General features: G+C 34.8%; 1 protein-coding gene across 2 annotated transcripts in view; it reads left to right on the top strand.

Moving 5' to 3' along the window:
• Positions 1-17,318, top strand: part of htr4 (5-hydroxytryptamine receptor 4) — a 121,121-nt gene that overhangs the window by 71,343 nt on the left and 32,460 nt on the right. The window lies entirely within an intron of this gene.

Here is a 17,318-nt window from a genome sequence, read left to right as displayed (position 1 = left end):
ATCTGCTGAAGCTGGTTGCCTTCAACTTTTAAGTTTGCCCAACTTTTTTGGTAGAAACAAATCCATTACTAAGGCATTTTAACTTTAAACTATTGCTTCCAGCTAAAATATTCATCTAGTGAAAAAGTTCATCCTCTGTTCTCCTCTCACGTCAAAATCCACTGACATATCTGTTTAGAACTTTTGTTTTAGATTCTTTTTACTTATAAACAGTGCTTGATCTGTGCATATTTCTCCCCTGACTTTTTTACTGTAAAAAAGCAATATTATGGATAGCAGACTAATATTTTAGCAGGAATTTCAGAATATATTATTGAGAAGTTTGGGTAATTTTTATATTATCCTACCTGTCCATATAAAACTACCCTACCTGACTAGGGGGCTAGTTTCAAAATATTATTTTGTTTCAAAATAAAAGTTCAATCTGTCATGAATTGACCCTTTAAACTCTCCTGTAGTGATGCGGGTTACAATGTTGGTTGCACGTTGGTGACAGCTCTGATGGAGGAGATGTGTAGATCAGAGGATGAGGGTCAGTGGAGGACAGCTCTCTCAGGCTCTAACCACAAAACCTAGCATGTTATTTTTGATACAGCAAAGATTAAAGATTTAAGCCAGCTGGTCAAATCCCTCAAGGGAAATCTAGAATGCAAGGATGTGGCTGTTGTTATTAATGCAACCAGACATGGAAAAAAATGTACTATATGCTGAGTGAAGGGCGTATAGAAAAAAAACATTAATATGATGCAACATTGTGTTGTTGAGGGGCATACATAGTGGCAGTGTAGGAGCAACTGACCATTTTTCATTTAAAATATAATTAATTTTTTTCTCGTGAGTAAAGATTAATTTTTTAATGGCACACATGGCGAACATTTGTTTGCTTTTTCAAGGCTGTCTTGCTAATTGTGCTCTACAGATCCTAACCCCTCATTACACCCAGTAGAATTACAGTATTTCAGAAACATGCTCATATTCATTCATATGTTTTTAGTCTCTCACAATGATCTATTATCAGATACGTCTATTTGAATCGGTTTTGTAATACAGAACTTGAGCCTTAGGAAATTCAAAGCAGTGAAACGAAAGCAAAATCTGTTATCAATAATAGATGAATGATTTATTTTTTCAATAATTTATGGTTTGAGTTTGGCATTTTGTTTTTAAGTAAGAGTGCTTTTATGCATGGTTTGTTGGTGACATTTAGTGGTAGGCCTGCTGGGAAGAGAAGAAAAACTTTCACAGAGGCCAAATATGTCAGCAGCTTAACTTTGTTGCACATTACTAGAGTTTCTCTTAGATTTAATTTACTGGAAACTATAAAATATTGCCAGTTCTGAAAAATAAGAAACAGGGAGGTCATTTCAAAAACTTAGATGGGAGTATTTGTCAGCTTTTTAAGAAAATAAGGATGCAAAAAAATGCCCAGATCTGCAAAGTTTAATTTGAGTCTGTTTCGTTTTGGCCTCTTCCTTACAGTTCTGATTAGGGATGGGTACCGAAACCCGGTATTAAATCGGTCTCGGGGCTAAATTATGAAAGACCGGAGTATCGATAAGCTCTGACGTTATCGGTTCTGCTGTCGGTACTGGAGAAATCAAGAAAACACACATACATTTATTGTTACTATATATACACATTATTTTGCAAATTATATTTCACCAGAGTTGCCAGCTGTTTTTATGTGCAATATTATTCAAACATCTGTCTATGATACATTTTTGATACATATGATACAATTCAGAAACGAGAACGCGCTTAGGCGTAGGAGTTTCAGCACGTGCAACATGAAAGCCCTGTTTAATTATGATAGAAGAGAGAACTAACTATTCAAACATCTGCTTATGCTTTAGGCCTGTGGCTGTTATATTAAGCTTAGTTTATTTTATTTTTATTTCGATTTTGGCTTCTAAGTATTATAGCCGTGTTTCTTCTAGCACAACTTCCTTCCCTTTACAGCGGTGCGCATTCGTTCCTCCCTAACCAAAACTTAACGTCAGAATCAGCTCAATCGGTGATTATTGTAAAATGCTGTCTTTACTGCTGCTACATTGCGGGACATGTTTGATAATAAAACGTTGAAAGCACAATCAGCGCGAGAGATGCTGTTCCCCAGGATGAAATGTGTGTGCGCGCCGCGCTCCAAAACGGACAAGCAGATTACACTTTGAGCTTCACAAAATGTCAAAATGGCCAGCTACAAGAGTATTCACTTAAACACAGTTTATGTCTTAAGTGGACGAGATCAGTTGGGAGAAAATCCGATGTGTGTCAATATTTTGTCTTAAAGTGACAGACTGGTGCTTGGGCCATCAATGTTAAATAACAAAATGCAAAGAGAAAATCACCCACAGCTCTTAATCTGAATAACGTTATAGCTTTAATAAGCATTAATCTATCAATACATACAGTGAAAATTATGCAGTGTTATTTTACATTTTAATTTTTTTGTTTTACGTTTGATTACTTTTAGATTTCTTTTGTAGCTATTACTTACCTGAACATTAATGTTAGTAGACCTTCATGGAAAAATGAAAGCACTGTTTATTTAATTTCATTTAATTTGTATATTTGTTTTATTGTATTTGTTGGTTTGTTTTACTTTGTTTCTTTGTTCATGTTCTTACTGTATCTTATGTATATAAAACACTAAAAATGCCTGCACACTGGTGCCTTTACAAATTGATGTTTTATATTAATTTAATTAAATATTTATTTTACATTTCAGAATATAAAGCAATGTTAATCCAGCTCCTAATCTGTCTCATTCATATATATATACATATATATATATAACAAAAAGTACCGATAAGAATACCGTTAAAGTACCGGATCGATAAGCAGTATCAGTAAGAGTAGTAATACCGTTAATACCTTAACGATACACATCCCTAGTTCTGATGGGGTTTTTTAGTGGTTGTAATAATGCTGTTTCTTCTCATTCTAATCATATGTTTCATGTCTTTTAAATCACTTTCTCAAAAGAGATCTGTGGATTCTGTTTCCATGGAAACACCAATGGATTACCTCCTTTTAGACAATGTCTTTGTATCTGGCCATCTCACTGTACACTTTGGCATGGCGAGACAGCCATAATGTGTTTGATAATCTAGCATTTAGTTTTTGAATTTTAAAGAGGACAAATCAAATGGAAGTTGTTCCCAGAAGTAATGGAAATTAGTTCCCAGACTAAATGGAATTTGGTCAGCAGAGGTAACATTACACACGGTTGAATCTGAAAACTGTCAATAATCATGTTTCAGATCTTATTTAACTTAAAGAAATGAAAATTAAGCTATTTTGAGGTTTTCGTTGTATCTTGACATTATTTTCATGACAATTAAGTGCATTTACATATGTAATTGGCATGCTCTAATGCATCAAAATATAATTCTCTTTAATATGCCAAATATGTAATACATGTTTAAATTGTAAAGTATGATTGTAATTATGATTTGACACATGAATGTGAATATGATTTTGATTATACACTACCAAAAGTTTGGAGCAATATGATTTTTTTTTCATGTTTATGAAAAGTTGATTATCCTCACAAGGCTGCATTTATTTGATCATAAATACAATAAAGTAATATTATGAAATTTGTTTTTATTTGAATATATTTTAAATTCCTGTGAACAAATCTGAATTTTCTGCATCATTACTCCAGTCTTCAGTGTGACATGATCCTTCAGAAATCATTCCAATATGCTGATTTGCTGATCATGAAGCATTTCTGAGGATTATCCATATTGAAAACTGTTGTGATAAAATGTTTGTGGAAACATTTTTTAAGAATTTTTTTGGAAGAATAGAAAGTTTAAAGGAACAGCATTTTTCATGCATCCTTGCTGAATAAAAGTATTCATTTCTTTAAAATAAATAAATACATGAATCAATATTTATTTAAAAATAAATGAAATTTAAAAGCTGATTATTTTCTCTTTTCAAATCTTTCAAATTCTCCTGATGAGAATTATCTGGAGGAGAAATGTCATGTAAATAATGTCACGATGCAAAGAATCTTAATAGTCCTAAAACAGCCTTAATTTTCATTTTGAAGAATATATTTGATAGTTTTTTTTTTTCTTTTGAATTTGAGGTGAATTATGACCTGTACATTTCTTTGTGAGATGTCCAGAAAAGTCATTTGCCATTTCCCTTATCTGTGACACCTTAGTTTGACGTGGTCATAATAATGTGTTTTGACAGTGTCCAGTGTCCTTTCTGCTCCAGGTCTCTTCATGAGCGCTCAGACCAAATGATTCATGGGAATGAGACACACTGCGCTGTCAACAGTGTGAGTCTTAGAGGAACAGCAATTACTGAGTGGCATGTCACTGTCATTTACATGCCATGGCCATCATGTCGCAATTTACTGCTATTTTTTTCTCCATGTCAATTTTTCCATTCTCAGTCTCAATAAATTAAGGGTGCAAGTACTTTTTTCTAAAGTTTTACACTTAAATAAATACATGCACTAGCATTCAAAAGTTTGGGATCTGTAAGATTTTAGAAAGAAGTCTCGTATGTTCACTAAGGCTGCATTTATTTGATCAAATATACAGTAAAACAGTAATATTGTGAAATATTATTATAATTTCAAATAATGAAAATATTATATGAAATATTATTACAATAATATTTTTTTCAAGATTCTTTGATGAATTAGAGAAAAGCATTTATTCAAAATAGAAATAATTTCTAACAATATAAGTCTTTACTATCACTTTTTAACACGTCCTTGCTGAATAAAAGTAGTAATTTCTTTCACAAAAAAGAAAGGGTAACACTTTATTTTAGGGTCTCTTAACTAGTTGCTTATTAGCATGCATATTACTAGAATATTAGCCATTTATTAGTTCTAATTAAACAAATATTAATGCCTTATTCTACATGACCTTATTCTACATCCCTAATCCTACCCAATACCTAAACTTAACAACTACCTTACTAACTATTAATAAGCAGTAAATTAGGACTTTATTGAGGGAAAAGTCATGGTTAATAGTGAATAAGTGTTCCCTATTCTAAAGTGTTACCAAAGAAAGAAAACAAAGCATACTGACCCCAAACTTTTGAACGGTATGTATACTGCTACAAAAGATTCTATTTTGAATAAATGCTGTTCTTTTTAACTTTTCATTTATCAAAGATTCCTGAAAAAAAGTATTACAAGGATACAAAAAATATTAGGCACATTTCCAACATTAATTATAAATCAGCATATTAGAATGATTTCTGAAGGATCATGTGACACTGAAGACTGGAGTAATGATGCTGAAAGCTCAGCTTTGCATCAAAGGAATAAATATTTCAAAGTATATTAAAATAGAAAACTGTTATTTTGCTTTGTAATAATATTTCACAATATTACTGTTTTTACTGTATTTTCATCATATTAAAGCAGCCTTGAGAGACTTCTTTAAAAAAAACATTAAAAATCTTACTGATCCCAAACTTTCGATTGGTACTACTAGTGAGAAATATAATTGAAATGATGCACATATTTCTTCATGCTTTCATCAGACTAAATAAGAATCAAAAAGACAGTTTTGGACATATCTTTGGATTACTTAATCAAATCCATCTTCATGTAAATGCAGCTGTTTCAATTGCTTCATCTGGTTCAAACAATGCAAACAGGATGTTTGCCTAAACTGTTGGAGACTGCTGGTCCGCTATAAGATGTGTGAACTTAACAGCTTTTATTGTTCCCCTGAGTACAAATATCGACTTTTATCAATATAAACCTGAAAATCATTAATGCATCTTTAACTAAACAAGCAAGTAGTTCATCTAATGTCAAATCAACCGCATTGACACAGCACTTTTTTTTCACACTTGACTAATACAGATAGCAGGAACACTTCTCTGCATAAACTGTTCACTATCATGTTAAAACGACAAGATATCATAGGCCTCCAGTATACAAACGCACAGGATCAGAGACACTGGCTGTTCACCCGGCTTGAACAAGGAACCCGCAGATGCTTGAACGTCTTCAAAGGCCTCTCCACCACAGAAGTTGTTGTCTAAACATGTCCCATTGAAAACGGGACCAGATCAGGCTGTGCAAATGACCGTAAAGGCTCTCCAGTTTGTCCTACCGCTCTTTGTTTTTCACAGCCCTTTGGAAACCTGCCCGGGACATAAATCGTGGAACTGTTTCCAAATGGTGGGGCTGTCAACATGTTAATCTGGCTGATAAACATTGGAGTGAAGTATGCTGGGATCTCAGGGGCAGCTGCTTTGGAGAGCTGGGGCTCTGCCGGAGACGCTGGAGGCCGGAGCTGTGGGACAGGCGATAGAGTTTAGAGACCCAGGCAGATTAACACAGACGACACACATCTAAACACAGGCCTGCTGTCTTCCGTCTTAATTATTCAGTAATTCACCCGCAGCTCAACATGGAGACGTTCAACTCATCTGGGTATCGAAGGCTCCTCTGGGTTCTGTCTCAGTGTCTTAGTGATTCAAATTAGCCCATCAAACATGGATTCAAGTCTTGCCTGAAAATGATTGCTGTTAAAGGTAAATGATTCAATGATGTAATGCATTGTTCTATTTGAAATCCTTGTTTATTCAAAAATACATTGAAAATTAATGCAGAATGTGACTGGAAACGACCTCTCATACCTCTTCAAATCAGCAAAGTTTTAATTATGCATTTAAAATTATTTTTTTTATATTTTTATAATATTTAAATATTAAAAATATTTTTATATTTGTATTAACTGGCCCAGAGATCACAACTACGTAAATGTGAAATTAAAAAGGCTGAAATTAGTGGCTGAAGTACTTTTAAGTTGAAGTACTTTTATAATTTCTTATTATCAAATAATAACAACAACAACAACTATTATTATTATTATTATTATTAATTATTATTATTATTATTATTATTATTTATGTTTGCCAGATTCAACTCTTTGTGTTATAACCATCATGCACTCTAAAAAATGCTGGGTTAAAACAACCCAACTTGGGTTATTTGGCAACACAGTGCTGGGTAAATATTGGACAGAACACATGCTGGGTTATTTTGACCCAGCTGGTTGGGTTAAGTAAGGGATAATCAACGGCTAGCTGTGCATTAAACGATTTGAATGCACGACGTGGAAGCGAAGAACCACCCGACCCGAATTGCATTCAAATCGTTTAATGCACAGCTAGCTGTTGATTATCCCGTTTATGCCATGGTCATTTGCCAGCATTCACATATTTAAGATGTTAATAATAATTTAATAATAATAATTAATAATTAATAATAATAAGTTAATAATAATTTGCGCTGCAATATTTGACTGGAACGATAAAAATGACGGTTATTTTCGTCTGTATTACTATTCAACTGTAACTGTATGTTACTATGGTTACCAATGTTTATAGGAAGCGCATTAATATAGAACGTGATTAAACTGACCTGGAACTACCTGTGCAGTTAAACGAATTTAATCAACACCTGCCAGCCAATCAGAATCGAGTATTCAGACAGACCATGGCATAAACGTTTTTACCCACCATGCTGGGTTGTTTAATTTAATCTATTGTTTAAAAATTATTATATTGCTGGCTTAAAATGGGCTGGAAATTAAAAAAGCACACACAGAATTATTATAGGCAACAGCAATCATCAAAAGATGAACATTTATTATTAAGCAAGAACACCCATGGACAAAATACAAGACAAATTTAATTTATTTGGGTGAATACAGCATAGTTTACAATATTACATACATTTAAACTCATTTAACAAGCATTTTAGAAATAAAAACTTTAGATATTTAGAAGTAGCATTTTAATTTAAGTGTATTCAACCATTCTCTGTAATTGCTTTTTAATGAAATAGTGCTAATTCTCGTGCCGGTGTGTCGCCGAAAGGGCTGCTGCTCATGGGGGAACTGTGAACTTTAGACCGCCACCTCGCGTTTCACTCGTAGCTGAGAGATGGTGTGACTGACTCCAAAACCTGCCCCAAAACAAACAGTAATGAAATTAGAGAACATATTTTAACATCAAATTACACTCAGTATTATAACGAATATACTCCATTTATGGCGTTTCCAGCGCGAAACGACTGCTGCTGACGCAGCTGACTGACATCACGTCCTTACGTTGCGTTGCGTAAAATAATATAATTTACACCACATTAAAGACTTTATAAATTAAATAAAATGTATACAAACCTTTATTTCCCCAAAAGAGTGCACCAAATCAGCAGCAGCGTCGCTGAGAACCGCTCTCTCCTGTGGATTTAAAAAGCTCATGCTCTCAGCAGCAAACGTTGTTGAGACGTTTCATCGGCGACAGGGTCAACCCAACGCTTAGGTACAAAAAAATAACCCAGCGTTAAAATGACCCAACAAGCTGAACCCAGCATTTGGGTTAAAAAGAAATAACCCAGCACTTAGGTAGAAATATTAAAAGCAACCCAATAAAATGACCCAACAGGCTGAACCCAGCATTTCGGTTAAAAAAAATAATCCCGCATTTTTTAGAGTGTGACAGAATCTGATTTTTAAATATCCAATTATTTGACTTTTTTTATTGTTAAAGTTATCAAATTACATAACCTCAAGAAAGCTTTGATATTTAGGAATAAAAAAAAAAAATTATATATCCATTATGGAAGGATTTGTACATTTAAATATTATTTACTTTGACACTTAAGTGGAACATGTCATTTTTGGTCTTAAAAAATTGTAAAACATTTTTTTTATGAAAATAAAAATAAAAATAACATGAATACAAAGAGTATATTTGACAAATGTAATTTAAACTAGACTTTTTATTTTCATCATCTCAAACATCCTTATTTGTCATTGTCTCAAATATTGGTGCAGTAACAATAATGCACCAGTGCACTGACTCCAGATTTGTTTTGTGGTGTGGTTAATAATGGGCATCAGCTGCATTACTTTAATGAATTCTCAGTAGCGATGTAGGTCAGAAATTAATGATCACATGCATGACGCTGCTGTTTCTTATCAGTTTATTGCTTGTCCTGAGCAGTCATGGATTAATAGCTACACTGAAAAAAGCGATCAGTTGATTTTACTTAAAAAAAATTGAGGAAACCCATTGCCTTAAAATTATTAAGTAAAGGAAATTCATGCACAATTAAAAGAAAAAAGTTAAGTGAACTTGACAATTCTGAGTTACATTAGCAAATAAACAAAAGAAAATGTGCTGTGGTCACTTTTTATTTTTAAGTTGGACTAACTTAAATTCATTCAATTGTGATTACTTAAAAGTGTGAATCTACGTAACCTAAAACTAACAAGTTAATCTGAGTTCTGTCTGCTTAATTAAATTGAGGAAACACGTCACCTTGAGAAAATTAAGTAACCACAACTTATTGTATTTGTGTAATTACAATTCACTTGAGACTGATTTGATGTAATCTTATTTTACTGATTTATTTCACATTGAAGGCTACTAATACAATTCTCAAAAATACAAAATTCAAAACAAAATCACACAAACATTTCTATGAAGAATTTTTAAAAGCAAGTCAACTCACCCTTATTAATATATAGCACTTCATACAATACAGATGGTGTCAAAGCAGCTTTACATTGTTAAACAGGAAAATAGTGCCAATAATGCAAACAAAATTCAGTTATGCAGTAAAGCAACTATAAAAAGAGGACAAAAGTAAACAGTCAATATAGGGTTTAATTTGTAAATCCTAGTTCAACATTGTCAAATACAAAGTCTAGATATTGTGCATTGTCTGAATGTGATAGCGTCTATATATATATATATATATATATATATATATATATGATATATGATATATAAAATCATTATTTTCTATTATTTTTTCATTTAAAGGACCTCAAACACAGTTCAGCAATTCGCTTCATATTCACTGAAAGCATCTCAGATTTGAAAGTTTTCAACAAAACTTTTTTCTCTGTTGTGTTATTCATCTCAAATTTGATTCTGCTGTTTTACTGATGAAGCACATGGAAAGCAGAAATATTCACTGAGTTAGCACTTGCTATAGGAGAAATGCGGAGTCATGAATGCTTCGAAACGCTCCAGGGTCCTGATCTAACATCAGCACTGTACTTGATCTAGTGGATTCATAATTGTTCTTTGAGTGTGACTCTCTCAGGACAATGGCACATACGTCTAATTCAAAACATATTGCGGTTTTGTGATCTTAAGAAGTCCAGGCAGAGAAGTTCATGTAATGTCTGCTGCTCTGAGAGAGGCTGTTTGTGTTGGGCGGAGGTCTCTGGTTCTAACAGCCTGCCATAAATCACCTCTATTAAGATTTATTTGTGAAATTATGGTTGGCTTAATGAGGAAGGCCAATCATTTCTGACAGTCTGCGTCAAAATCTACTCCTAAAATAAACATGCAGAGCTATTATATATGAGTCAGTGATGTGACTCTCATTTTGTATTTGTCTAGATTGTTAAAAAATGCATTAAAAATTCAATTCACACAGTCAGTTGAATACAGTTATCTTTTATGATGAACATTCAGTTTCTGAATTAGAGGTAATTTTGGTGTTTTGGGAGCATAGTGTTGAAATCTGTGGTGTAATTTGTATGGTTTTGTAAAACTAAATTAATTAATAATAAAAATAAACAAATATATAAAAATTTCACAGAAGGCTGAAATTCCTGAAAACAAAACTTAATAAATAGGCATAAATAGCTTGTCATGATATATTATTATTAATTTATTTAAAGCAACTTTTCCCCCTAAATATTAAATATTATTAAATTACAATCTTTTTGTTTGACTTTAGATATTTTTAAGGCGAGAAAATTAATCATTAATATCTAATAAATTATATATATGTGACCCTGGACCACAAAACCAGTCTGGGGTATATTTATAGCAATAGCCAAAAATACATTGTATGGGTCAAAATGATCAATTTTTTTTTTATGCCAAAAATCATTAGGATATTAAGTAAGGATCATGTTCCATGAAGATATTTTGTAAATGTCTTACCGTAAGTGTATCAAAACTTAATTTTTGATTAGTAATATGCATTGCTAAGAACTTCATTTGGACAACTTTAAAGGTGATTTTCTCAATATTTAGATTTTTTTGCACCCTCAGATTCCAGATTTTCAAATAGTTGTATCTCAGCCAAATAATGTCTGATCCTAACAAACCTCACATCAATGGAAAGCTTATTTATTAAATCTCAATTTCAAAACAAACAGGGGGTCTGGTGTCCTCGTCGTGTTGCGGGGTTTGTGAGGGCAGTGTTCTGGAAGGGAGGCGCTCCCACTCGGGTCCGGGGCGCCTGGGGCGGCGTCTTCATCATAGCGGTGGCTCTTCCTCTTGGCCCAAGGCGTTCGGCGGGACCTGGTCGGCCCGGCATCCTGGCCCGACGGCCGTAACACGGGTGCGGTCTCGTCCGGACCGTGGGTCCGGCAGCTCACGTCTCTGGCGGCACGGAAGTCCCTCCACGCTCCCTTCCTGGACCCACGAGGACACCAGCATGCATGCACGGGGGAAGAGACCGGTCTCTCGAGGAGAGGCGCGCTTGGCATTTAACAGTGGCGGTGATGAGGCTTCATTCAGTTCAGCTGTGCCTCATCACACGCCGCCAGCCCTCGCTGTTTCCACGCCCCTCCTCTCTCACACACCCACTCCCGTCGGGAGCCTGGTGAAGGGCGGCGAATAAGGGACGGGGTGGTGATGATAATAAGGGGGGAGGCAACCGACTCGTCACAATATATATATATATATATATATATATTGATCATTAGGATTAATAGAATGTGGTGTTCAAGAATATTCGAGGTGCATGGAAATAATATTTTATTAATTTTTACTAAGTGGTCAATTAATATATATGAAACCAACATGAAAACAAATATGTAATTCCTAATAACTTGGCACAAAAGGATTTCACCTTGCCAATGTCCTGGACAGCCTTATTTGTCATTGACCCATAAACACATTATGCACTCAGCACATTAGTGGTTTGTGAGAGATGAGGGCATTGAGCTGGATCTATAATGAGGTCTGGGGAGGCATGAAACCTACATATTACACATGAGCCTCAGCGCAGTCTGCTGCTGTTCACTTGAGATATCAGACGTTTGAGGACACATCACGATAAAGCAGTCAGCACATTTCAGTTTAAAGCTGTCTTCTTCTGAAAGATTAGTCCTATCCTCACCTTGACACCACGTCTAGGTGACAAAACTAGAGCGGTCTTATAAACGGCAAAGATGATTATACTACAAGCTTGCGATGCATTGATTTTTACAGAAGTGTCACTTGTACACTAAAACCTAGTGCTCTTCCTACCTAGACATCATCATTGGTAGGCAAAGGCTGTAATTGTAGTGTTGTTAGCTTAGCATTATGCTAATGTCAAGCTCAATTGGCAGCAGTTGTGAGTTGAATCTCCCACGCACTTCAGATGAGGAGCGTTTCAAATGTAAGATAGCAAGGCAGCTCATTATAGGTTTGGGTTTGGAGGAGCTTTGCCCTGTGCAAACTTTAGCACAAAGTGTGCGTGCGAAGCAAACGTTAGCTATATAACACCCGGGTGGCGCTACTAAAACCAACAGCAGTTTCATGCGTTAGCTACGCTTGAACTGCAATGATATATGAGTTTCAGTGAGAGACAGATTACATGCATGTCTGCAAGAGCGAGTCCTGTCTGCAGTGATGGACGTGCGTTTCTCAGCACAACACGCAGCCATTGTGATGACAGCCGGCTTTTGTGCACGTCAGAAGCAAACTCAAAACTCGGTCTAATTGAGCATTACATTCAAACTGACGTCTCATATTTTAAAGTTTTGATTCTTGTCTGCAACTCCTATAAAACAACCCAGCTTGCCTGTAAAATTTTTAACATTAATATTGAGGTGCGAGCTGTGGATTTTATGAAGGGAAATTGTTAAAGATGTTTTTGATTGTGGATTACGTAAAGGCTTGTTCACACCAAGAATAATAACTGTGAAGATAACTATATTAGCTTCCATACCAACAGATGATAATGTTCTGTTTATTATTAAAAACGTACACTTTGGTTTTGTTGTCTGCCACTTAAAATGCTCGAGCTCTTTAAAGAAATAGTTCACCCAAAAATGACAATTCGCTGAGAGTTTACTTACCCTTAGACCATAAAAGATGAAGTGAGTTTGTTTCTTCATCAGAACAGATTTGGGGGAAATTTAGCATTACATCACTTGCTCACCAATGGATCCTCTGCAGTGAATAGGTGCCGTCAGAATGAGAGTCCAAACAACTGATAAAAACATCACAGTAATCCACAAGTAATCCACACCACTCCACTCCACTCCATCAGTTAATGTCTTGAGAAGCAAAAAGTTGTGTGTTTGTAAGAAACAAATCCATCATTAAGACGTTTTTAACTTTAAACCGCTGCTTCTGGCCAAAATACGAGTCCATAATCCATAATAATGCTTCATCTAGTGAAAAAGTCCATCGTTATCGTCTCACATCAAAATTACACAACATATTTGTTTACTGATCTGTGCATATTTGTCTCCTGATTCAGACAAGATTTTCACTGAATGAAACAATATTAGTAGCCAAAAGTGACGGTTTAAAGTCAAAACACCTTGATGATGGATTTGTTTCTTTAAAAAAATGCAACTTTTCATTTCAGAAGACATTAACTGATGGACTGGAGTGGTGTGGATTACTTGAGGATTATTGTGATGTTTTTATCAGCTGTTTGGACTCTCAATCTGACGGCACCCATTCACTGCAGAGGATCCATTGGTGAGCAAGTGACGGAAAGCTACATTTCTCCAAATCTGACGAAGAAACTCATCTACATCGCTGATGGCCTGAGAATGACTAAATGTTCAGCAAATTTTCATTTTTTGGTGAACTATTTCTATAAAGTCAGGTGGATCTGCCAGTCAGTGGTTTCATCGCTCATCAGCTAAAAAAATAAAAAATAAATCGCTCTGAAAGTGATTCTAGCAATATCGTTCTTCTGTGTTGTTATCATTGTGATTGTAGTGTGGACTTGTCTATACTCAGAATTTTAACAATAATTAAAAGTTTATTGTTTTAGTTTTTATGCTTGGGGTGAACAGCCCTTAACTGATTATGACTAAAGACAAGCATAAAATCTTGATCCATGTCGTATAAGTCACTGAGGGTCGCGTCTATGGGCTTATCTTCAGGCCATCATATTGGTTTTGCACTTGATGAAGTACCTTCCCGCTCTTGGCTCTGGATTTTGATGATAAGCATATGTTATCTTGCATGAGCGGTCTCTCAACAGTGTCTCACTCGGGACAGGATGTTTTCTTCAACAAACCTCAGACTGAAACAACAGCACACATATGTCAGCTCTTATGCAGGCGAGCAGCGCCCCTCCAGTGCTTTGCTCTTCAAAAATAAACTTCCTTGAAATGAAACCAGGACTGACAGGCAGATCAAACAAAATGCCCACTGAAAGGAAACAGTATCTGTCATTTTTAGCGAGTTTTATTCTGATTGGTGCTGTCAGTGTGCTTGCGCTAGCAAGAATTGAGATTAACTGTACACACATTTCACCAGACACTCCTATGGCTTTTATACTGAATGATTAAATTATTGGTTACCATACTAGGTTTGTCTGAATTTGGTAAATATTTGTATAGATTCTGATTTATAAATCAATTTGATTTAGGAAAAGACATTGACCGTGGTCACAATTCATCCAAAAAGACAAACAAGAAAGAAATTAATTATGACCTTTTTTTGGATTGCGACTTTATTTGCATTACAATTAAGCCCAGTTCCCATCAAATTCTCATTACCATAATGAGTTCCAGTATTTTCCTACTGAGTTTTTGTTCCCATTATTGTTTAATTATGCTCAGTAATGTTTCAGTGATGCCTCGTCATGATGCAATTTTTTATTGTATGCGATAATTAAGTTAAGAATAAATAATGGAGTAAAACAAATATTATAATGCTATTTTTATTGTATACAATAATTAAATTAAGAATAAAAAGAGTAGAATGAATAGTATTATGATGTATAGGCTACTATAAATAATAATTTAAATAATACAATTGCACATTACTTTTAATCGAAATATGAGGGAAGTGTGCTTAATTGTCATGAAAACAACATCACAATACATAAAATCATTCTAAATATAGGCTTTATTTAGAGGTCAAATATAATCTCTAAATTAAAAACTTATTTCCTTCATATAGTTTTGAGCCGAGATAAGACAGGTTTTGTGAGATTCACCTATAAATGAAATGAATATCTACCATGGATTCTTAATATTCTTAATATACAGTGTTTTTATTGAAATTGGGTGGTTATTATAATATTTATATACAGTTTGTAATGTTTATCTTACATCATTTCTATCACTTGTACCAAACAGCCCCCTTTACAGTGTAAAGTAAAGTTTAACAGAAGATGTGACGTCTGAGATGGAGAGATTCACCCAAGGCTCCTTCACAGTTCTCATACTCTGGCAGTGTGCATCTGCCCACTTTTTTATTACGCCTGACTTAAGGTTTCTGCAGTGATAGTTGATTTGCACTTGTATTTATTGATGGCAGGACAGGGGTTAGGATTTCATTACAGAGGTCTGCGAGTCTCGGCATCAGCACTGTTTGCTTTAACGCACATATATATAAATGGCGTCCTTATCTCCAGCTTGGAGAGTGAATGTTGATCCGTAACCTTTATGAGAGGCGGCTCAGTGAGTCATGCAATAATTCTCGGGTCCACTGCGAGCATCTGTGTTTGAGTAATTTATGTTACGAGCCTATTATGAAGCCAACAAACGAGGAACCATAGATACTGTGTATTTTAAGTGTCACCTACTTAAAACCAAGAAAAGAGCTGTTTACATGGTACATAAAAGCCGCGGCAATCTGTCAACCTGGAGGCTCATGAGTTTCAAGTTTTCATTCAGTGAGAGGTGTTTACTTTGCATAAAGTGGGATAAACTTAATCTCTTATTGAGAGATACAGTAGCACTCAAATTCTTTGTGTACATTGAAAAAAAGGTCCAGTGTTGACCTCACAGCGTTGTTTTCATGTGGTGACGTATCAAAGTTGTCTCAATTTGTTCATTGTCATGCCCAGCTGACATGTATTTTGGTTGGTTGTTTCTTGCCGGTTTCTTAATTTATTACAGTAACCTTAGACTTTCTCAGTGAATGAATTTACAATACAGCATTACATACAACACCTCAAAGAATAACACTTGCATTTTGTTACAGTGAAACAGATTTGCCTAATTATAACATATTTCTCTCTCTTTCTGCTCTGTGTTTTCTGTCAATATTGGTCTCTTATTTGGAAAGCTCATACTCCTATTGTACACATTCTGGGTTAAGCTTTCCTGTAGCTCAAATAGTAGTAGCATGGCGCTAGCAACGCCAAAGTCATGGGTTCGATTCCCAGGGAACGCAAGAGCTGATAAAATGTAAAACTATAACTTGAATGCAATGTAGGTTGCTTTGGATAAAAGCGTCTGCTAAATATGTAAACGTTAAGAGTTTTTAACGTTCTCACCCACTACCAGTATTTACATTGTAACTTGTTCTAGAGCATTCAAGCTATGCTACCATTTAATGTTTTTTATTATTATTATTTTTTTTAACAATCTCTTTTGCTCACCATGGCTGCATTTATTTGATCAAAAATCTTCAAAATTTTCAGCATCATTACTCCAGTCTTCGGTGTCACATGATCCTTCAGAAATCATTCTAATATACTAATTTGAAAACAGCTTTTCTGCTTAATATTTTATGCAAACATTTTTCTTCAGGATTCTTTGATGAATCTGGAATGTTAAAAAAAAAAAAAAAACATTTATTTGAAATAGAAATCTTTTGTCTTCACTGACAAAGTCTTCACTGCTACTTTTGATCAGTTTATTGCATCCTTCCTTGCTGATCGAAATCATTTTTTTCTTTAAAAAAAATGTACTGACCAGTGACCACAAACTTTTGAATGGTATACGTCCACCCATTTGAGCACAGACCTTCAGCTTGTTGTTATTTAGTGATCACTGACACGTAACACATGTGAAAATAAGTAGACAGGGTGCAGTGGAAGACACAAAAACACAGGGGTTTTGAGATTAAGAACAGTCCAGGACTCTTTTAACTGCAACAATCTCAAAAATATACATCCCATGGCAAGATATGCTGAAAAAACATGAAGAAACTGTGCAGAGTGATGCAAGAACAGCCCCTTAGATCACTGAGTGATTTTTAGACTTACTTTGACAGGATTTTCAAATTCTGACTCAATTTAAAAATCAAACTGTTGAATGTAAATGCATACAGGCATTTGTGTCCATTGTGTCCTATATAAG

The sequence above is a fragment of the Onychostoma macrolepis genome, chromosome 14 (assembly GCF_012432095.1).
Source record: "Onychostoma macrolepis isolate SWU-2019 chromosome 14, ASM1243209v1, whole genome shotgun sequence".
NCBI classification, from domain to species: Eukaryota; Metazoa; Chordata; class Actinopteri; order Cypriniformes; family Cyprinidae; genus Onychostoma; species Onychostoma macrolepis.
Note: the sequence above shows the minus strand (reverse complement) of the source record. Positions and strands in the feature narration are given on the sequence as shown.